The 23561-nt window shown below is 38.1% G+C and overlaps 1 protein-coding gene across 8 annotated transcripts in view; it reads left to right on the top strand.

Annotated features, from left to right (window-relative positions):
* The window catches only part of RBMS3 (RNA binding motif single stranded interacting protein 3), a 911371-nt gene that overhangs the window by 733401 nt on the left and 154409 nt on the right, over positions 1–23561 (top strand). The window lies entirely within an intron of this gene.

Here is a 23561-nt window from a genome sequence, read left to right as displayed (position 1 = left end):
ATCACTTGTGTTTTTTTTCTACTCAAGTTCAATTAAAACATGGTTTCTTCTTTTGAAACCAGCAAAAGCATCAGTGATTTTTGTAATATCCTGCTGACATGCTCACTTATTCTATGACAAAGAACTGCTAGTTTGGAAAATGCTTCTTGTGCCAAGTGTTTTCAAAAATGAATAAGCCTTTGCTAAAAATTACCTGGCTGAAGATGATACACCTCTTTCTCTCCAGTTGCCTTGCAGCTTGCCTGATGAAATGATTTGAAGATCTTTAAACTTTGCACACTTTTTATGCCCTTTTGTGGTGTAATAACAGTGTTATGCTATTATTTTAAGATCCAAGAAATAACATATTTTTCTTAGGCCACATAGCTTCTGACATATCACAGAAGAAAACTGAGATGCATGGGATCAAGCAATATCACAGTGTGGTCAGGTGGCAAAAGTTGTCACTGAGGAGGAACTTAGAAGAACGTGCGGCAGTTTGTATTTGGCTGAGCATAAAGGCAGGATTGAGTGCACTCCTCTCTCTCCTGGTGAATTAACTGACTTCCAACTATTTTTGAACTTTGAATTCAGTTTTCAGAAACTGAAGTAAGCTGAGTACAATAGGTGAAAGTGAGATGAAGAGAGATAGAAACTGGGACATTTTGAAAGCAGCTGAAAAGTGGGATGATAGAAAATTTCTTGTTGGCAAGGATGAAAACTTGTGAAAAACTGATCAGCTTTCTCTCAAGGATCACTGCATTCTTCCCTTCACATCTACTACCCCATAGACATCAGGTTCAAATCAAGCTTTCACATAAAATAATTGAGTTGGAAGAGACCTCATGAGCCATCCAGTCCAACCCTATGCCAAGAAGCAGGAAAATCATATTCAAAGCACCCTCAACAGAGGGCCATCCAGCCTCTGTTTAAAGCCTCCAAAAAAGGAGCCTCTGCCACACTCCAGGGCAGAGAGTTCCCCTGCTGAACAGCTCTCACAGTTAAGAAGTTCTTCCTAATGTTCAGGTGGAATTTCCTTTTCTGTAGTTTAAAGCCGTTGTTCCACGTCCTAGTCTCCAGGGCAGCAAAAAACAAGCTTGCTCCCTCCTCCCTATGAATACCCCTCACATATGTATACATAGCCATCATATCTCCTCTCAGCCTTCTCTTCTGCAAGCTAAACATGCCCAGCTCTTTACACACATTCACATTGAACCACTCACAGTCACTGAAGCCACTTCTCAGAATAAAAACATGGGTCAAGCACATTTAGCTCCAGGAAATAAATGGAATGAAATCAGAGGGGAAAAAATATAAATAGATATATTGGTGAGCAAGAGATAGGTATTATCCTACAGGAACCAATGTACTCTAAAACTCTTTCAGGGGATTGGAAGTGGCATTTCTGTCTCTGATAAGTGTAGACTGGTAATAGCTCAGTGGACTGTAAGTATATTGTTTTAATGTTTTATGTCTTAATGTTTTATACTTTTAACTGTTATAATTATTGCTGTTTTGTATTTTATTATGCGGCATCGAATTGTTGCCAATTGGAAGCCGCCCTGAGTCCCCCTAGGGGTTGAGAAGGGTGGGGTAAAAGTGTTCAAAATAATAATAATAGTAATAATAATAATAATAATAATAATAATAATAATGGGAAGAGCTATGATCTGTCCTGTCTCCTGAAATTTGAAGCAGCAGGATGAAACAGAATTGCACATTTTGCTCCTCCTTGCTCTCCCTATACAAAATTAGAAGAGAAGCAGTCATTTATTTTCCCTCTTTATGAAATGGGAGTAAACAGCTCACTTAAATCCTTTCCTTTTCATGCTCTTCAAAATCCCAAGTAATAAAATGAAGGAGAAAGATATGTGTGGTTTTATGACCAATTAAGAAACATTGCAATCAAAGTAAAAGAGAACAACACTTTTGATTATATGGTGCCTTTCTATATTGTATCTGCTAGAATCTGATTTTAATTATCATAAGATGTATTGATTGCATGTATAAAATGGTGAAAATCAAACTTCATTTTATTTTTTATTTATATAGTTGCCTTCTACAAACTTTAGATGATGATGATGATGATGATGATGATGATGATGATAGTTTCTGTACTGATTTCCATATGCACTTAAATTCCAATTGCTCACTGAGGATTTTTAAAAACCTTTCGAAAGTAACTCACTCAGCCTACTCCAGTCTTGCAAAACAGAACTGCTGATCTGTAAATATGATTGATTGGAAATTATCACCATTTCATTGATTTGTATAGAGTGAGCATTTGATGAAATTATCTAAGCAGGGTGCTGTCAAAATATATCTTTGAGACGATTGTGCAGGATTGGTTATTATATTCCTTAAGAGCTCACACAGCAAAAATGATATTTTAGATACCGTGGAAACTATAAATTTCTCCCTTCCCTACTGGTGGGATTAGCTTGTCCTTTACTTACTTGAGGATGAGGAGGGGGAGGAGGTTAAGTAGAAATTTCTTTATATTCATGTAGTTTCCCCTCACAGCTTCTCCTCAATTTATACATCCCTGTAATAAACCTGGATTTATGCTCCTCAGCAAAGATAGAAGCATTATGCTTTATCCACCTCCAGGCAATTACTGATCTTCCTGCACGGTGAGGCAAAGAGAATCAAGTCTCCTGGTGTATTTGGAAAGGCACAATCAGACTCTGAAAATTATCTTCCCAGTGCTGCAATAATTGGCATGAAAGGGAAAATGGGCTGTAGTTATTGCAGTGATCTCTTTATGCATTTAAGTTGGAAATTTGGAAACCTGAGAGCATGAGGCAGGGGGTGGACCCCGTGGTGCTTTTATATTAATGAAAGACTGACCAGTTGCCTGACTGTTAAAAAAGGTTTATCGATCAGTCAAAGGTTAAACTCTGTTGTTTCACACTTTCCACCTGAATTCCTTGCAGACCTTTAACACAGGTAGCCAGTAGGAGAGATGAAGGTTGTGCCATCAAGACTGAGCTTAACAGGGACAATAACAACATGTAGCACCCACATACAGCATCCCCACTTTCTCTGCATGCATCTGCAGTCTTCACAGGAGAAGTGTGTTCTTGTTTTTTGGTTTGTTTGTTTTTTTCAGAAAGAAGATGTGAGCTATCACTGTTTTAGTCCAAAACATTATTGAGTGGCTGGTCTTGAATGGGTGATTAAGACTTATTAGCTTTACAACTTACCCCCTCCTGGAAAATAGGAAAACTCTTAGAACTATTGATACAATATGGATCAACACAGCGCTTCCATTTCTCAACTGTCCTTCAGAGCATGACTGTAGCAATGAGTGTTTGAACTTCAATATCTATCGCTGTCCTGCTGGGGTCAGTATAAAAGGAAAGAAATTGCATGTGTTTATAGGAAAGCCTGATTTATTTTAGATTTTGTTTCATACCTTTTCGTGCAACCATCAAAGCTTATTAAAAGCACATTGAATTTAGTTCTCCCTCAACTGTTTCCTCAGGTTGCAGTTTCTGGACTTTAGATTGCTTTCAAAATGAAAAAAAAATGGGAAAGAGAGTAGATTTGGGTTTCTTTATTTGTTTTATAGCTTCATTTCCTCCTGAGATGGGGATACAGCACTGGCATTGTTGTAATGAAACAGTAGCCAGTGATGATGTGAATTTAGAAACAGTTTCACAAATTAATCCTAACCAACCCTGAAACCCTGCTTGCCAATAAATGATCTTGGTGACAAGAAATATTGTACATGATAAACAGTGTACCATAAAGATACTACTGTAAATATTGTAATAGTTTCACTGGCTACTGATCTGTTTCCAGATGCAACATACAATGTTTAGACTTTGGTTTAAGTTATGTAATAGATAGTATATCTCCATATGATCATCAAGTTTGCAGACAACACCAAATTGGAAGGGATATAAAGTACTCCAGATGGCAGGAGCAGAATTCAAAACAATCTTGACAGATTAGAGAAATGATTGGCCAAAACTAACAAAAGTTCAACAGGGACAAAGGCAAGATACTCCACTTAGGAAGAAAAAAATGAAATGCAAAGATACAGAATGGGGGATGCCTGGCTCAATAGTAGTACATGTGGAGTCCTCAAAGACAACAAGTCAAACATGAGCCAACAATGTCATGAGGCAGCTAAAAAAAAAACCAATTGAATTTTGGCCTGTCTAAATAGGAGTATAGTGTCTAGATCCAGGGAAGTCATGCTATCACTCTATTCTGCCTTGGTCAGACCACACCTGGAATACTGTGTCCAGTTCTGGGCACTGCAATTTAAGGAAGGTGTTGAAAAGCTGGAATATATCCAGAGAAGGGTGACTAAAATGATCTGGAGAACAAGCTCTATGAGGAGCGGCTTAAAGAGCTGGGCATGTTTAACCTACAGAAGAGTGGGCTGAGAGGAGACATGATGGCCATGTGAGTGGAAGTCATAGGGAGGAGGGAGCAAGTTTGTTTTCTGCTGCCCTGGGGTGTTTTGAATGAAATTTCCTTGCTTCTTGAAAGAGATTGGACTGAATGGCCCACAAGGTCTCTTCCAACTCTATGATTCTGTATGAGCACTGATATCTTCTTCCTCCTTAACTTTGCAGTGGTGGCTGGTGGGAATGCAAGGCAGAGCTTTCTCAATAGCTGGCCCTGATTATTTTAAAGAAAGGGTTTTTTTAAGGTTCTAGGTTTTCTAAATTGTTTTTTTATTATTTTGATGTCATTTTGAACTGTTTTATTGTAGTTGATACTTTAAGTTTTAAACTATATTGTGTCTATTTTAATTTGTGTGTGTAATGAATCCCTTACCTTAGCTGGCTGCCTAATAGCCTAAGGGAGTGGGCCTGGTGAAGCCATGGCATCCATTTTAGGAAAGGGAGACAGGGAGAAGCCATCTTAGTTAGGTTTGCCTTGAGGGTGCGTGTTCATGTCTTAGAGGGAAAATAGGAATGCTAGGATTGGTTAGAAAGATGGGGGTGGAGCCTAAGTGGTTTAGAGGAAAAAAGCGTCTTTTAAACTGGGGCTTGAAGTCCCAGTTGAGTCAGTTGGAGTTGGAGTTTGGATGTTAAAGAGAGAAGAAGGGTTGGTGTTAGTGAGAGCGAGTTTGGGTTTGAAGAAGAAGATTAGTCTTTTGTGAAGTATTCAGAGTAGCTATTGAGTAAATAGCTGGAATACTGTGTAGGAGCAGTACCCCGTTAGTGGTCTGTTCAATTCCTAAGGAAGTCTAGTTCAGGGTTTTTGGCTAGATTCTTAAGGGGCATTTTTTGGGAGTTACTTTCAGAGATTCGTTTCCTGAAGTAATTTTCTGTGGTGGAACTTTGAAGACTTGTAACCCAGAAGTTTTTAAAGATTTTGACTCTAATGCAACCACAAGCTTTTTATGCCAATATTTTACTGAAACCATTAAGCATTTGTACCTGAATATTTCAAGCCTGCTCAATAAACTTTCTTGTTATTTTATTCAACTTATACCAGCCTCAGTGTGAATACCTTGTGGTCAAAATATTTTCTATAGTGGCACAGTGTGTGTTACAGAACAATCTCTCAATATTACCTCAGCCCAATTAATATTGAAATGATGGCAGCGGAATTCATCTGAAGAATCATTTTAAGTCTCTCAGTTCCAGTGGATCCCAGTTCCTAACTTTTAAATATATAGTTGGATCAGCAACCATACTCCCTCTTCCTTTTGACGGCTTTATAATTTTGGTTGAGCAGCGTTGGGATTATTTTATAGATTTCCCCATCTATAAATTTAATTAAAATACTACTACTACTTGCTGCGTTATTATAGTATGCAACCTTGAATCTCAGTTTTGGGAAGAGACTAAGCATAAATAAAGTTCATCATAATCATCCTCATCCTCATCTTCACTATAATCTAAACCACAGGTGGCAGCAGCAACAACAATATCCAGTCCTGACGATAATAGGAATAAGAATAATAAGCAGCTCAAATGATTCCTGCTTTCTTACCTGCATTTAAAGTGAAAGGAAATCCCTATGACCCTCACTATCATGCCATGACTCCTTTTGCTGTTGAAATTGAAGATTCATTTCATCCCCTTTTTGGACATTTAATTTTGCTTCACATTCTTTCATTAGGTGGAATATTTCTCTTAGGCCTCTTAATACCATCTGCTTCTTTAATTATTGTTCCTAAGAAATAGTCTCAAAAGAAGAAAGCACACACTTAAGAGCAATATCTTTCTTCAGCTCAAGTTATTGAAATATAACTTCATATTCTACCAGACTATTTACCAGGAAGTTTTGTACTACTAATTTGTGCATTTTACTTCTCTTTGGAAACAAGACTTACATGTTCTTTCATAAAGGAAGTTTTGTGCCTCTCCCTGCCCCATACATAGATTTTGAAGGGACTTTAATGGTCAGCTCTTATTCTTAAGGTACCTATGTCTTCTGAGGCAGAATCCAATTGTGTGCCACGGGACTCCAATGTTTGCACAAGAATTGATACACAATCCTTCTACCCTAAAATCCTGTTCTGCAGGGCTGAGGAACTCTCTCGAGGAGATCTTTTGGCAGCATCATGCATCACTACTACTGCAACTGGCTACCAAAGTACGCCATTACATCTTGACTTTGATGTTTTGCCAAAACTCTTCTACTGTGGTTTTGACTCATCCATTCTATCTTGTTCTGTGAAGTAAGAAAGAACAAGCCTGCTCAATCTACTATATGGCAACCTTTCAGACTCTTTTCTTTTTAATTTAAAGATCCATAGCCTTTTAAAAAATGGTTTTTATTAGACTTGGTTCTCAGGTTACTCACTTGTGGAGAATGTCTCCACAAGTATAGGTAAGGACTGCTCCAGAACTATTTCCAGAGCAGATACTCTCTGCAGGAATATGAGACTTATTTATGGGCTCTTCTTGCCCAACAAGTGTATAAGGAGATAAGACTTTAAAGTTTGTTTCTCTGTTTTCAACTATGACAGGTTTGCATAGAGAGAGAATAAGGGCTTAGTCAAATAGAGGCTAGACAGCTCTTTTATTTTATCTGGTGCTGTTTCTACATTCTAACTTTGAAGATTGCAAATGTCCCATAAACTTACTAGCAGTTGTTTCTGATGCCTGTTTTGATGGAGTGTCTGCTCCTTTGAAAATAAATAAATATTCAAAATGAGATGCATTTCAGTATAAATATTTGGAAAACAGTATATCAATTTTTGGTATGTGAGCTTGCATAATGCATTTATGTTTTGGCACTGGCTTAAAAAAGGTATTGTGGATTTTGGATATTTTGGTAGCACAATTAACGTGAATATTATTTTCTTGAGATGTTTGTATCTTATTCATATACGAAGCAGAAATATTTTGTTATCTATGGAATCTTTTTGGAGGCATGACTGCCGGGACTATCCTCATGAACTCCTGCACTAAAGAATTTACAATTTAGTTTTAGGTTTTGGGAGACTAATCTGAAAGAAATAAGTGGCATATTCAGGTCAGGGCTTGCAAACTCAAAGTCCTGGAACTTTATTTTCGACAGCCATGGTGACCTATGTGGATGAAGGCTCAGCCTTTCCCGCCTTCTTTGAGCTTAACAGCAGCTCCGCATCAAACCAGTGAATCTTATGAGTAATCTGTAATAATGTAACATTAAAGGAACTATTTAAGGTGGTTAATCCTATTCTCAAGCTATGAAAGTCAGGCTAAAATCCAAAGCAGAGTCACTTTCCAAATAATGTCAATGCCAGTGGCTGTCAATGATAGCTATTAAGTGCACAGCAGTCTGAGAATAGACATATCTACACTGCATGGTGACAGAATCTTGGGATTTGTAGTTTAGTCTAGTTCTGAGCATACTTTACCAAAGTATCCTCCGAACTAGTTCAAGGGAGCTAGAGCTCTCTATTGGAGAATTCAGAGCACATCACAGGTCCCAAGATTCCATAGAATGGAACCATAATGCTTAAAATGATATCAAAGTGTTACACCTGTGCTGTTTCCTATGTCAAATGTTTCCTATGAGTATTTTAAAAAGCATTATTTGGTTTTTAACACAAACTTTCTGTTATTATCTTAGTTCAAAACATTTTACTCCCTTTCCTTCCTTATATTTTCCTCATGCTTCCAAGTCATTTAAAACATTTTGGAATTTAAAACACTTAGGAGTTAATAGAGCTTTAGTCATAAAATATTTACAATCTGAAACTGGATGATATTTCCCAGATTGCATGATCTTTGAAGTTCAGACATGACTTACATTTTCTTTTCAAAGAGCTCCTAATGGCTCCCAGTGAATGTCCCTGGACACTGTAAATCAACCACGTCATATTGAGTCATCTTCTTTTTCATTATTATTAATCCTCCTTCTTACCCTCCCAAGTCGCAATGTAAGGATATTATTTAAATTACAACATTTTGCACAGAACTCTTGGCTATTTAAAATGAAATTTTGTAGAAGGTTCTCGAGAATGTGAATAATTAAATTTAAGAAGAAGCACAGGATTTTTTCCATACTGTCCTTTTTAATTATCTTTCTTTTGCATAAAGAGTTTTCTCATTATGCAAAAGAATATGCCCCCTTTTCTATGTGAATAGCATGATTTAGAAATAAGTATTTTTCAATATTCAGTCTAACCACATCTAACAAGTCTACTTTAGAGAACAACAAGAGAAAATAGCCTATAAAGACACTTTTTTCGGATTATATATCTGTTATTTACCTTATCTATATTTTGCTTGTTTCTCATGATGAAACCCATGACAGGTCACAACACAGATTAAAACAAAGCTAAACAGCAGTAATCAGATTAAAAAGTTTAAACTTCTAGAAACATAAAATACATTATTATATTTTAAACATTTAAAATATGACGGGGGAGTGTACAGCTTCCATTTAAATGTGTTTGTGGGGAAAAACAAAATGTAGGGGGGGGGGAATCTTGTGCTTTATTATGGATGAAATTGATATATTATCCTTGAATACTATTAACACTGTGTCCAACTAAGCTCTGGTTCATTCTGTACAGCATCCATAGGGTATACAACACACTACAGATGCCATAGGTTAGATATGTGCTAACCTGTGCATTTGTTCTGCTAGAAGCTAACAGAATTTATGATAAAGGCACAGGCCTTGGCTGTAAAACTACTTCACTACTAAGTCTGTTGTAACTTCAGTCCTTTCAGAGCAATGCCAAAAAATCTGTGACATTTATTGATTTGTTAAAGAGGAAAACACAGATTGTTCCTTTATTAAGCTAACAACAGTCTCATTTTGATGCATAGAAACTTTGGCCAAACACTACAAAGTCCCTTTGGTAGGCACTAGTCATGGGCCTGGTAACTGTTTCAGTCGTTTAATTCGTGTTTCCATTCTGTTTGTTTCATTTGGATGACACGAAACAAGTACCCCTCCCCATATAGAAATATCAGTGAAATAAAAGGAAAGTGGGAACAGTAACCATTTGGATGCCTGATTTTTGGCTCTTGGCTGCAGGTCCTGGCAGGTGTGGGCACTTTGGGCCTGCAAGCCACAAACACACACTCTTTCCAAGGATAGTGCATAGGTGGCTTGCTGGTCCAAAGCTTCATCACCTGCCAGGGCCTGCAGCCAAGTGCCGAGCAAGAGGTGCCCAGTGCTCAGCTGCAGACCCTGGCAGATGCGGGGGCTTTGGGCCTGCAAGCTACACTCTCTCTCTTTCCAAGAAGAGTGTATGTGTGGCTTGCAGGCCCAAAGTGCCCACACCTGCCAGGGCCTGCAGCCGAGCACCAAGTGCCTCTTACTTAGCACTCAGCTGCAGGCTCTGAGAGGCATGGATACTTTGGGCCTGCAAGCCGCACACACAGTTTCTTTCCAAGGAGAGTACATGCCACTGGAAGGCCCAAAGTGCCCCACACCTGCCAGGCCTGCAGCCCTGGAAAGAGAGTGTGTGTGGTATGCAGGCCCAGAAAGCACTCACACCTGCCAGTGCCTAAAACTGAGGGGAAATGGAACATGGGAAGCTCACCCATTGCCACCAATGGGATGGAAATATTCCTTTTTTCAGACCTGGGATGAAAAAGCTCATTTGGAACAATGTCTGTTTTTGGGAGAGGCACTTGAAAATGAAAACATTTATGAATGAAATAAACGGAAATGAATAGTGATTATATACAAATGCACAAGACTAGTAGGCACCTGTGATCTTCTACATTTTAAACCAGCTTTGATATCTAAATAATAGTTCTCTTGGACTCTTATCAGAAAAATGTACAAGAAGGCTACGCATTGTTTGGAGTCTTTGAATGACATCCTTCATCTTATTCCAGTGACTTATTTAATGAGAGAAAGAATATGTGAAGTGATGGCTCTATTATTCCAAAAAACACCCCTCAACATTATATTCATTATGATGACCAAGGATCACCAGAGATCTCAAGACCTCTAGATTTTGATTGAAATATTCAGTAGATTTTAATAATGAAGTTCTTATTATTGTAGCTGCCACCCCAACAGTGAAACTTCACAGTAAATTAGGAAAGTGAGAATTCCGATTTTACATTAGGGCATAGTTAAAAGAAGTTGCATTTTTGTGCTTGCGAACATTGTGTTTCCTCTTCAACAAACTGCTTCTGGTGTTTATCAAAGGTCACAAAGGCACTGTGACATTAACATGTTGCATAGGGGAAGGAACACATTAATATTGTCAAGACAACTAGAAGGCTGCCACTTGTCTAACTCCATTGAAACTAGAAGCAGTAGCATTCTTGTTGTCAAGGTAGTTCATTGGCTTTGATCACATAGTATATTTCTCCACACTCTAATTTAATCAAGAGGCAGACAGAAGAGGCAAGTGTGGCTGCAGACACTTATAAAGAAACCAAAACTTTCAAAAGTATATGGGATCCCCCCTCCACCGGGCCCCAAAAGAGCTATTTTCCATTTAAAATTTGCAGATGTTCAGCGCTTGTTGACTATGCACCTGTTCTTGTAATTGTAAGACTTCAGCAAATGGCTAGCTGCAAATGTAAATCACACCATTCCTAATACAGGAAATTCCAATGATCTGCAACAAAACTTATGTAGTAGAAGACTTTCTTTCTAGAATAACTAGTTATTTGCAAATGGAAAGTTGCTTCTTTATCTTTGTTGTATTCATCTTCTTCTTTGTTGTCTACATTTTCATCTTCATCTTATTTTTACTAAAGAAGTAACTTGTCTGAACTTCATTTACCTGGATCAGTAAAAGGATGCAAGCTCTATTCAGATGTTGCATTTTAAAATGAGATAGAGGAAATCAGAAAAATAGTCTCCAATCCTATGTGTCTCACACTCAACATCCCCCCTTTTAAGAGAGAGATGTAACGAGGTTCAAATGAACATGTTTCCTAGTCTCAATGCCTCTTGACATGCTGCCCTACCAGTGTTCCCTTTATTATGCAACCATATTTATCTGAAGGTGGTTACATCTCAATTATAAATTTTCCATTACAGACCTTCAATAATGAAACTAGAAATGGAAGGAATGAGCATAGAGCATGTGCCTCCAGAGCTTGAGATTGGGAAAGAGATTTCACAAATAGGGATCTCTATGAAATTGTAAATTTAATTTGCTACAGTAACCTTGTACTTGTTGGCATGGTCACTTAGCCTAACATTAAAATTTCATAGAAAATTTAGAGGGTACAGCAGTAAGGAAGCTAAGAAGTCACATTATTGCCTTTCTATAGTGAAAACAGAGTAACAGCAAAAGGAAGCAGCATAAATCAAGTCAAACAGAGTAACATCTAGAACTGCCTAATGGCTAAACTATATAAAGATACTATCTATGCAAGAAACATGTGAAGAAGAAGCCTGTGTTACAAACTAATAGGACTTTATTGCATGAAGCCTCTATCTCATGACAGTCATGCAATCACAGATAACAGAATGAGCACTATCACACCTCTCTGCATTCACACAACTGCATCAATTTGCCAGTCCTGCCACTTTCCTTCTGTTTAATATCTTAAATCTACATACATGCAGTTGCACTGCTTTGTGATATATATATATATACATATACATATACATATACATATATATATATATATAAAGCCATTTTGCATATCCACACAGAACAAGGACAGCCACATTGCACCAGGTAAGTAACAGTTATATGTAATAATCTGTGGTTACTGACATTTCTTTTCATCAATATCAGGGTGGTTTATCATACTGAAGTGGCAGACAGGTAATAGGATACAGAGAGTGTTGTGTGATAGGAGCCGTCACTAAAGGGGATAGTCTTCATGCAATGCTGGTTTGCCTCCTTTGTGCAATGAAGTCCATAGCCTCCTAAATAATTTTTTCATCTGATATAAGACTTTGCAAAGAAACCAAACTTGGAAATGGCCTTAGATTAAGCGTATATACAATTGCTTATCCCACTCTTGTAAGCAAGGCAAGTGTCTTTGTTGACTCTAAAATGTATGTGAAATTTCTAATGCAGCTAAATCAGCTCAAATACAACATAGACCAGCATGACGTAGTGATTAAACTGAGTGCAAGAACAACAGATTGTCAAGAGCTTTTGCATACTTTTGATTGTGTTTGCATTTTAGGACTTGCTAAAATTCATTTTGTGCAGAATTAATAGTTCATTTTGTACAAAAGCCACTTTCTCTTGTAGGAAAAAATCCTAAAGAGAGTACGTGCTCCTTTAAAAAAATAAATATTTCACAAAATTGAGACCTCTATTCTTACTATATATGAGAAGATTTGTGAGTTTACTTTACTTTCCAAATATGCTCGCAGCATAACTGTATGTGGGCAAGTTATGTGGTGTTTTTTGGCACCTAGGAATTCCATTGCACAATAAACTGGTGACCCCTGGCCATACTACAGGAAACATTGCTTTATATTTCATGTCTTCAGCAAGACTGTCTAAATTCCTCTCTGTCTGTAAGTTAATGGCTACATTAAATATTGACTGCAATGCACTTTAGGGGGGAAATGTTTATAATACTAGAGAGCACTGAAGAAAAGAAACTGGTTGAATCAGTTCTGTTAACAGATCTCCTTCTTCCTGTAAGCTTTAATCAGTTTTGTAATTGCTGGCACTTTATTTTCTTTTGAATTTTCTTAGATGGCCTCAGTATTTTTGTTCAAATACAGAAATGTTAAGATATTTTGATGAAGTGATAACCTGAATTTAAGTGTCAAATTAATACATTTTAGCTCACTAGTATTATGATTTAATCTCAATTGTCATCTAGTTCATCAGGCATGTTACTTGTCTAACCTCTGCTCCAAATAGTTACAAGCTTTTCGAATACACACACACACACACACACATATATATATATACCCCTTTTCTAGGCTTCATGTTTCAAAGCTTGGGCTTCAAGCTGCTTTGTTTCTCATTATTCTTGCTTTGTTTCCCATCTTCCTGTGTAGTCTGCTTGATTACTTGAAGAGCAAAATTGATGCTTTGAATGATTGCTTGTTGTCTTAAAGGGTCTTTTTATGTCCAGCATGAAGTAGTGTTTGTTTGTTTATTATTTTTGCTGATTGATGGACAGTCTTTGTTGACAATGAACACAGGTTGTATGTGAAACTTAAATAGCCCTGCAGGAGAAATAGAAAAGGATAGGGACTGTCTTCCAAAGTAAGATATGATGTTAAAAAGTGGCCTGATTTTGCCAGGACAGTCCCAGTTAATCCTCTGCCATCAATTTTTTTAAAGATCATTTTGAAAAAATTCCCAGTTTCTCTCCTCCTGCTCCTCCTTTCTCCCTACTTTTCCTTTCTCTCTTCCTCATCTGCATAAATTAGATAAGGGGTGTTCAAGCATTATAAACAGAGCAGTTCACAGTCTCTCAGACGGTTGTGGGGGGGGGGGATATAGTTTGAAAAAGACATGAACAAATTCCTATGCACACTGCATATATCTTATTTGTAGTGCAAAAAATGATATAACAATCTATATAAATAAAAATGTAATGTTCGTTTGTGGGATTAACAGAACTCTAAAACCGCTGGGAAAATTGACCCCAAATTTGGACACAAGACACCATTCAAAGCAATCTATGCCCTTCACTCAAAAAATTCTTCCCAAAAAACAATAAGACCTTTAAATTTTTAAAAAGGAAAAAGAGAACACAGCGCATGCATGCAAACTCATTCTCTTCCCCCCCCCCCTCGCCACATGGGCTCAGCCAGTGCGAGAGACACCAACGACCATCCTCCCTCACTGCTGGATCAGGGCAAGAGGCAAGGGAGGCTAGGAGCACCAAGGAGGTCCCCTTACCTCACCTTCCCCTTCTGTTCAATTCTGTTCAATTATGCCAACCTTCTCTGCAGGCTGCAGGTCACACAAAAAGGCAGCATTTGAGGAGGTGGGGAGGGAGAACAAACACCCCCCCCCCTTGCAGCTGAGACCTGACTTCTGTTTGATTGAAGGTGAACTATAAATCCAAGGAACTCCCAGATGTCGTTGTCTCCTCCTCCTCCTCCTCCTCCTCCTCCTCCTCCTCCTCTTCCTCTTCTTAATCAGAGGCTGAATGGCCATCTATCATGAGTGCTTTGATTGTGTTTGTCCTTTATAGAAGAAAGGGCTGTACTGGATAGCACTTGGAGGTCCCTTCCTACCCTAAAATTCTATTACTATTATTATTGTTATTATTATTATTAAGCAGAGAGTGAATGTCCATTTGTCAGGAGTGCTTTGATTATGGGGCAGGATTGGATGGACCTTGGCAGTCTCTTCCTATGCTAGAGTCTATTATTACTAATACTATTATTGCTGTTGTTATTATTATTAAGCAGGCTCTCATTACTTGATTTTCTATACCACCAAACTGCCACCTATCAGGCTAACAAGTAACCATCACTCATAAAAAAAAAACACTGAAAAACACAGCAGAAGAGTCTTAAACGGCCAAAAATAAATAAAAAAATCCCATTACAATGCATGCGCAGAACCACATATATACACATATACACAAATATCGCCTACGGGCTGAGAGAGTGAGGTATACAAATAAAGTAAATAAATAAATAAATAAATATCTACACACACACATATATACACACACATACACACACAATACACATATACACAGACGGGCCACAGCAACATGTGGCAGGGGACAGCTAGTACAATATATATTTTTAAAAAAATTAATCAACATAAACTTTCCAGTATGTCAATGGGAAGTGTGGATTTGCTTTTGTCTGATGAAATAGTCAAGTAAATTAGGACTTTCGTTGTTGTTGTTGTGTGCCTTCAAGTCATTTCAGACTTAGGGTGACCTTAGAGGGCCACATCAGACCCCGAAATGTTTCAGATTTTTTTTTAAAACCTGGTTTACTCATGAATTTTAACTGGTTAACCAAATCCCCATGCTAAGTCTATGAGATGTAAAAAATTAAGAGTCCCTCCAGAACTGCAAGCACTATCTGAAGCAAATATTACCAATTTATTCACACTGTCATTACTTGCAGCAATAGCCGATGTAGTTGTTCTGATACAGCTGTACCAGGAGCTCCAACTTTATTTGCTTTGTATTAAATGTTTGCTTGCAGGTTTCAGGGACTCTGCAGATAGGTGGCTTCTTTGGTTGCAGTCATAGGGCAAGTCACCTGTCCATCAATGTTAAGTTTTGGTCCCGCCCCTTGCTCAGGGCAATTGGGAAGGGAGGGGAGCCATTTTTAGTTAGTCTCAGCAAGGTAAGCTTATGTATAGGATGTGTGCAAGCTTCCCCTGTACAAAAGCTTCAACCCTTAAGATCTTCTGGGGGAGAAAGGTCTTAAGAGTCTCCAAAGAATTTCCAGGAAAACAACCCTAAAGACCAAAGAACTCCAGCTGGAGAACATCTACTGCCTTGCTGGTAAGTCCACTCGGCATTCGAGACGCAGTTCGATCCGGTAGCGGAGCCCACATCAGTAAGGGTTAGATTACAGTCAGCCTGGGAGAAGTTAAAACGGGGATTTTCCTTTAAAGAAGAAGTTATTGAAGACAGTTGCCTGTCCTTCGTGGGCAAGATTAGGAATTCACCAGTTGCTTAAAAGCTTGGAATCATTTGCTTAACTTTACTGAAGACAAGAGAAGTTTCTGTTTGATTGTTCATTAATAAAAGACTTTGTTGTACTTCTCAAGCCATCTAAAGACTGTTTGTGGTGGAAACCTCTGAGAACTTCTCTTTAGGCCCCTTGGCTTCCCGCTGGGCAAAGGTTGCACATCCTGTTCTAAAGACAATTATTTACAGGCCCAGCGCATGACAGAACAGTAGTGAAGCAACCAAGGTGGGGGGGGGGGAGTTGAATGCTCTCATTAAGGAGGCCAGACTTGGTGGAGGTGGTTGACAAGGGCGGAGCTGCAGGGTATTGAAGGCTGCTCTGCCCCCTGCTGTGCTCTTTGCTTCAGCATGAGCTAGGAGGCAGGTTTCAACCCCCCCCCCCAAATTTCAACCCCTCCCAAAAAATTTTTCTGGCTACGGCCCTGGCCAGGCCTATACATAAATAAAATATAATTCTAATAAAGTATGGGAAAGCTTTGTTTCCCAGCCTCAGAAGGAAGGTTGGGCCTACAACTTTGAGTGATTTTTGTCTTAAAGGTTTTAATTATTGAGTATTCAAACATGCTTGTGGTGCTAGATTAGGGTTGCTAGCTATTATGGGGGAGGCACACTTTATCTTTTAAGTGTGCATTTCCATCAGTGAGAGTATTCCGAACACTCAAAATAACTGTGCCTATTGCATTTTGCCGGTACAGACGGGGTGAGGAATTTTTATTTTAGTTCTGTTTCAGTTAAAATTTAGGAAAAAATGACACTTTCTTCATATTTGGAAAAGGATGAGCTTGAGGTTTTATTAGAAATTAAATGTGAGAGAAAGGGAAACCAGCAGATTCCGAACTCAGACACTATAATTAACTCTAGCTGCAAGTTCCTTTTATTTGAAGTCTGGCATTTTATTTCCGTAAGAAACAGCTCCACATTTTCCCGGATGCTATGTGTCTGTTAAAAAACAACACCTTTCTATTCCATAAAGCAACTTGTCTGTCTAATAAAATGCATTACGAGAGGCTAAGCCATGTACTTAACCTCTTACATACCATTTGGGCTAATCTCCAAATCCATTGTGCCTCTTTCCTAAGTAATATGTACATATGCAATATATTGTTTACTACATACCAGCTACCAAGAATAAATACCACCTGAATTTGTAAATCTGCAGAATTGCTTTTCATTTTTGTCTGTGACTGTTACTGCCAAATCACACTCATCTTTTCTAGTTCTTTTGCCAGTATGTAAGTTCTGTCATATACATATCATTACATGAATTATTCAAATGTAATTAGGCATTGGGTTGGGATTTTTAAAAACTGAAACAAGAATCTTATTTAGATATTAGGTATTTTGTACATATTTCTAAAGTTGGAAATGTAGCTTGAAAGTCTATTGAAATCATTTCCATGACATTCAAAGGACTCAGTGTCTGGAAAGTTTGGAGAAGGCGTGTTTGAATATGTTCTGTTTCATTTCCATTTTCACTGCCCCCCAATTCTGTTTTCTGTTTTAGGAAAGATTCCGGGAGGTTTGGTGGGGAGGGCATTTGGATTTATAATTCGGAACCCTGGGTTCGTTTTCCATTTTTGTAATAATATTCCTGAAAATGGAACTGGGGGGGGGGGGGGGAGGGTGGAAGAGAGGACACCCAAAATTCAAAATAGAAACAGAACAAATTTTGTGCCATTTCATACACCGCTAGTTTGGAGCACTCACTCCAAACATAGTTTCCCAGTTCGTGAACAGTTTAACAAAGCTAGAAGTAAATGGATCAAATAAAGGAATGAGAAAGTATGGAAACTATTTTATAGCTGTGCACAGACTTTTTCCAGAATGATACATCTGAAATCTCCAACCAGATCTAGACTAACTGATGCATACTTGCATCACTTGTTACGACTAGCAATGACAAATATCGACCATCTCATTAGCCAAAAGCATGCCCATAGTTCCCATTGAAATAATGGTAAGTTTGTTGATTTAACTTTACTTGTTCTTCAGTTTAAATATTGTATTTGTTCCCATTTTGTTTTGGTTTTTTACTTCAAATTAAGATATGTACAGTGTGCATAGTAATTTGTTCATAGTTTTTTAAAAAAACTATAGGCTGATCCTCCAACAGTCTCAGGGGCAATGAACTGGCCCCCTGTTTAAAAAGGTTAGAGGACTCCTGGTTTAAAAGCACAATCCTATTCTTAGTTCTGATCAATGTGAACCCATTGAATCAGTGTGATTGAGCTACATGTTGACTCAGTAATCAACAATTGATTCAGTAATTTTAATTTAAGTAAGATTCAGACTGATGTATCAGTATAGCCAATGACATTCAATCCTCTTACAGTGGGGGAAAAGTTTTTAGTCATATACCAATTGTACAAGTTCTCCAACTTAAAAAGATGAGAGAGGCCTGTAATTAGGACCACATGAGAAAACACATTCTGAAAATCACATTGTCTGATTTTTTAACAAATTTATTTGCAAATTATGGTGGAAAATAAGTATTTCGTCACCTACAAACAAGCAAAATTTCTGGGTCTCTCGGACATGTAACTTCTTCTTTAAGAGGCTCCGCTGTCCTCCACTCATTACCTGTAGTAATGGCACCTACTTGAACTTGTTCTCAGTATAAAAGACACCTGTCCACAACCTCAAGCAGTCACACTCCAAATTCCACTATAGTGAAGGCCAAAGAGCTGTCGAAGAACACCAGAAACAAAATTGTCACCCTGCACCAGACTGGGAAGACTGAATCTGTAATAGGTAATCAGTTTGGTGTGAAGGAATTAACTGTGGGAGCAATAATTAGAAAATGGAAGAGATACAAGACCACTGACAATCTCCCTCTATCTGGGGCTCTCACCCTGTGGGGTCAAAATGATCACAAGAACAGTGAGCAAAAATCCCAGAGCCACACGGGGGAACCTAGTGAATGACCTGCAGAGAGCTGGGACCAACGTAACAAAGGCTACCATCAGTAACACACTACGCTACCAGGGACTCAGATCCTGCAGTGCCAGACGTATCCCCCTGCTTAAGCCAGTACATGTCCGGGGCCGACTGAAGTTTGCTAGAGAGCATTTGGATGATACAGAAGAGTATTGGGAGAATGTCATATAGTCAGATGAAACCAAAGTAGTTCTGTTTGGCAGAAACACAACTCGTCATGTTTGGAGGAGAAAGAATGCTGAGTTGCATCCAAAGAACACCATATCTACTGTGAAGCATGGGGGTGGCAACATCATGCTTTGGGGGTGTTTCTCTACAAAGGACCAGGGCAACTTATCTGTACACATGAAAGGATGAATGGGGCCATGTATCTTGAGATTTTGAATGCAAACCTCCTTCCATCAGGAAGGGCACTGAAGATGAAATGTGGCTGGGTCTTTCAGCATGACAATGATCCCAAGCATACCACCAGGGCAACAAAGGATTCCTTTGTTAGAAGCATTTCAAGGTCCTGGAGTGGCCTAGCCAGTCTCCAGATCTCAATCCTATAGAAAGCCTTTGGAGGAAGTTGAAAGTCCGTGTTGCCCAGTGACAGCCCCAAAACATCACTGCTCTTGAGGAGATCTGCATGGAGGAATGGGCCAGCAGACCAGCAACGGTGTGTGCCAAACTTGTGAGGACTTAAAGAAAACCATTGACCTCTGTCATTGCCAATAAAGGATATATAAAAAAGTATTGAGATGAACTTTTGTTATGGACCAAATACTTATTTTCCACCATAATTTGCAAATAAATTCATCAAAAATCAGACAATGTGATTTTCTGGATGTGGTTTCTCATGTTGTCTCTCATAGTTGAGATCTACCTATGATGTCAATTATAGGCTCTCTCATCTTTTTAAGTGGGAGAACTTGTGCAATTGGTATCTGACTAAATACTTTTTTCCCACTGTAGATGAATTAATATTATATTGAAGAATTCCTGGTCCATTTCCAACACACTCACCCACTATCACTTTTTTAGAGGAATACAGCTGAACAAGGATTTGAAGCCAGGACTTTCTAGATAAAACCCACAGAGAGAGAAAGAGATATTTTCTTGATTTTTCTATACTTCCAATATTACTTTGAAAACATCCATGATTCATATTTAATATATATGGAGATTAGCCCACCAAAACCTAATAAACCATGTGGCTGATTATAATGGTTGATTGCATTTCTGCAAAATAGGAATTTGTATACATTTGTCTTTCTACTCCCAGTTACCTTGCTAAAACTAAAAATGACAATAGTGTCACCAAACCTTCAAATTGCTGTCTTTGAGTCCTGTAATGTAATAAAATAATGGATAGTTCAAAATGAGACAGCCCCCACTCTGCCCATATTTTACACACAGCTGACATATTTATTTATTTGTAAGTGCTCTTGGAAGAAAGACATCCATCCCAAGTCAATTTAAGCTTTGCTTGTTCTCTTTAAATATTTAATTACATTAATTTTTCAGAACAACAAAACAAACATTCATCAAGTGAAACTAAGCATGTCACCCTCAGATCTGTACATCTGTTGCTATCCTGCTGTTTTCTTGCATAATTCAGTTTAATACATTTAAAGTGTACACTTCATTAAAATTCTTAGCGTTCACTTACGTGAGAGTTTACATTCTAGACAAGGGCAGGAAGGCAGGCAAGGAGACTTGTTAACTGCAGAAAGGTATGCTTTTCCTTCCTTCCCTGTCTTATGCATGTTTGGTATTGTCTATCTTGGGATTACTGTCTCAGCATGTACTGTCTTATCTATATATCTAAATCCATCAGTCTCTGGAATGACTCATCTTTGCAGTGCCATCAGACATTTCCTTCTGGATGTTGTCTTTTCCTTGAAATCATTGTTCTTTGTAGAACAATGATTTCTCCCTCTCCATCCTTCTCTTTATAATTCTCTTGCAGCCTCCTCTCCAGTCATATACTATATGGACATGATATGGTCTACATATCAATTCATACGTCTAACAGAAGAATATTAATCACCTTCATCTATTTCTTCTGAAGAACAAATTTGTTGATGGGCTGTATCTGTGCATTTTTCATCACTGTTCCTGTAATTTTTGAATCATTGTAGATTTCAGAATATATATATATATATATATATATATATATATATATATATCGCGCACACAAATAGAGCTAGACTAAAAAGACATTTTGGTGGCGAAAGAGCAGAATTTTTTTGATGGTTTTGAGTTCACGTTTCTTTCCTTAAATATTCGCATTGCACATTATGAGAGTAAAGTGCATCTTATTTTCACAATTTGTACAATTCTGAGGCCTACAATGCATTTTGGAGAAAATGTCCATATACACATTAGAAAGATGAATACAAAAGACATTCATTTTGGGGATATCCCTTTAAAATAATACCAATTTCTGTGCAGGAAGTTATTGAAATGATTCTTTATCCTGCTCTAGAAAGTAGTAAGAGTGGACCACACACACACACAAAAGCCTAGGGCTGAACCAGTCCTTCATTGGACTACAACTTGCATAACGGTACAAACCAGCATGACTGGGGAATCTGAGGGTTATAGTTTAAAAGCAGAATATACATTTGCAGTCTTCATTTTTTTCTACACAAGTTCTGCAGATGTTACAGAGTTGTATATTTAACCAAACAAGCTTTTTATTGTTCTGTCTGATCAGCTGGCCCCACAAAAATGTGCCAATTTCTCCTTCCAAGATCCACAATCAACCACAGAAGTTACTATGACAGTCAAGGTCAATAAACTATGTTTGCCATTAGTTGCCTTTAGTGCTAATTTGGAAATCATTCCTGATGGTGGCAGCTATTGATCATTGAGGTCTGTTATGTTAATCCTATTATTTCTAGTTGAAAATTCTTCATTAGTACCCTGGGGACTCTCTTGACCCTTGGAGAATAATGAAAGTTTCTCCTTTGTCGAGGTTTAATGGTACAAATTGGATACTCTAATTTATTTTCTCTAATTGAGGAAAATCAACTTGCCCCTGCAGGATATAAACCTATACATGTGTATTTTTGTGTGTACTTGTTAATTTCTATTTGCATTAGAGTAAGGAGGTCGAAAAGAAGGCATAGCTATTTACTCTTGTGGACATCTCCTAACCTGAGGTGATCAGCTGCATCAAGACTTTGCAGGAGAACAAAACACACAAATGAAAATCTCACCTTCTGAAATACAAATACTCAGGTAGTAAGCACAAAGCTGAATGCAGACATGGCATACCACTTAATTATGCTCTTCCTGACAGTTTTAACCATGAAGAAGGCAATTTAACTGCACAATGCATCTGCATGTTGAGCTGGCATTCACCATCTTTCTGTCTGTTGCTATAGATCTTCAAGCATTTCAAGTATTCACTACATAACTGCAGCCCAAGGATATTTATTTTATCATATGATCAGAAAGTCAGCATTTGGGACATGTGTAAGTAGTCATTTGCTTTCACTTTGGCTGCATCCATGCTGAAGAATGATCGCAGTTTGACATCACATTATCTTCCACGATTCAATGCTATTGAATTCTCAGATCTATAGTTTTGAGAAATTCACCTGTCTCTGTTAGAGAGCTGTAATGTCACAACAAACTAAAAATCCCATGATTCCATAGGATGGCGACATGGCAATTAATGTGATCTCAAACTGCTATAATTCTGTAGTGTGGATACAGCCAAAGTGACAGAAAAAGAAATGAAAGAGGGGACATTCTTATGTTAAATTGCACTGATTGAAAACAGAAGACCAGAACCAACAAGCTGTTTAGTTCCAGCATATCAGAATGTTGGACCACTCAATGGACCACTCCCATCAGAATTCCCCAGATAATTTTGACCCCCTAGCTATGACCCAAATCTATTCCGTGCACTTCACTACTGTTCCTTACCTAGATACATAGTGCTCTATTTTGTATTACCCCCCATTCCTAATTTTGTCATCTGGCTTTTGGACTTTATCCATCTGCCCTGTCCTCACAATTGATTTGCACCACCCTGCCTACCCGAGCCCAGAAACTGTTTATTACTCAGGCCATTGGTTGTTTACTTGATGGTTGTTTTTATATTGTGTTATGTTGTTGTTTGTTTTGTATTGTTTTATGATGTTGTTTTATGTACTTTAGTATGTTATATTTTAATTATGTTGATCGGGCTTATTCCCAGGTAAGCTGCCCTATGTCCCCTTGGGGAGATAGAAGCAGGATACAATAATAAAATTATTATTATTATTTTGGATCAGCAATATCTAAGCTGCATGTTTCTTTAATATATGGCTCTAAGGGGCCCTCAGAGCCAAGGCACTATGGAAAGGATAGCTTGGGAAATCACTGGTGTCTTTTCAACTAGGCATTTGAAATTTTGGATGCATTTTACTCACAAGATGTGCAAAGTCCTTATTCTCACATTAAAGACATTCCTTTGATGACACAACCATCTGATCATGGGTTGGTCACACACTCTGAGCCTCAGCTACATGACTGTTCTTCCTTAGAGTTACCATAAGTCAGAAGATTCTTGAAAACACGTAACAACACCAGCTAGATGTGTATTTCACTCTTTTCTGGATTTTTACAGCATCCCTATTAAAAGTGCTGTAAAAAAGCAAGAACTTA

Source organism: Anolis sagrei, chromosome 6 (assembly GCF_037176765.1).
Source record: "Anolis sagrei isolate rAnoSag1 chromosome 6, rAnoSag1.mat, whole genome shotgun sequence".
NCBI classification, from domain to species: domain Eukaryota; kingdom Metazoa; phylum Chordata; class Lepidosauria; order Squamata; family Dactyloidae; genus Anolis; species Anolis sagrei.
This window is presented reverse-complemented; position numbering and strand designations above follow the sequence as displayed.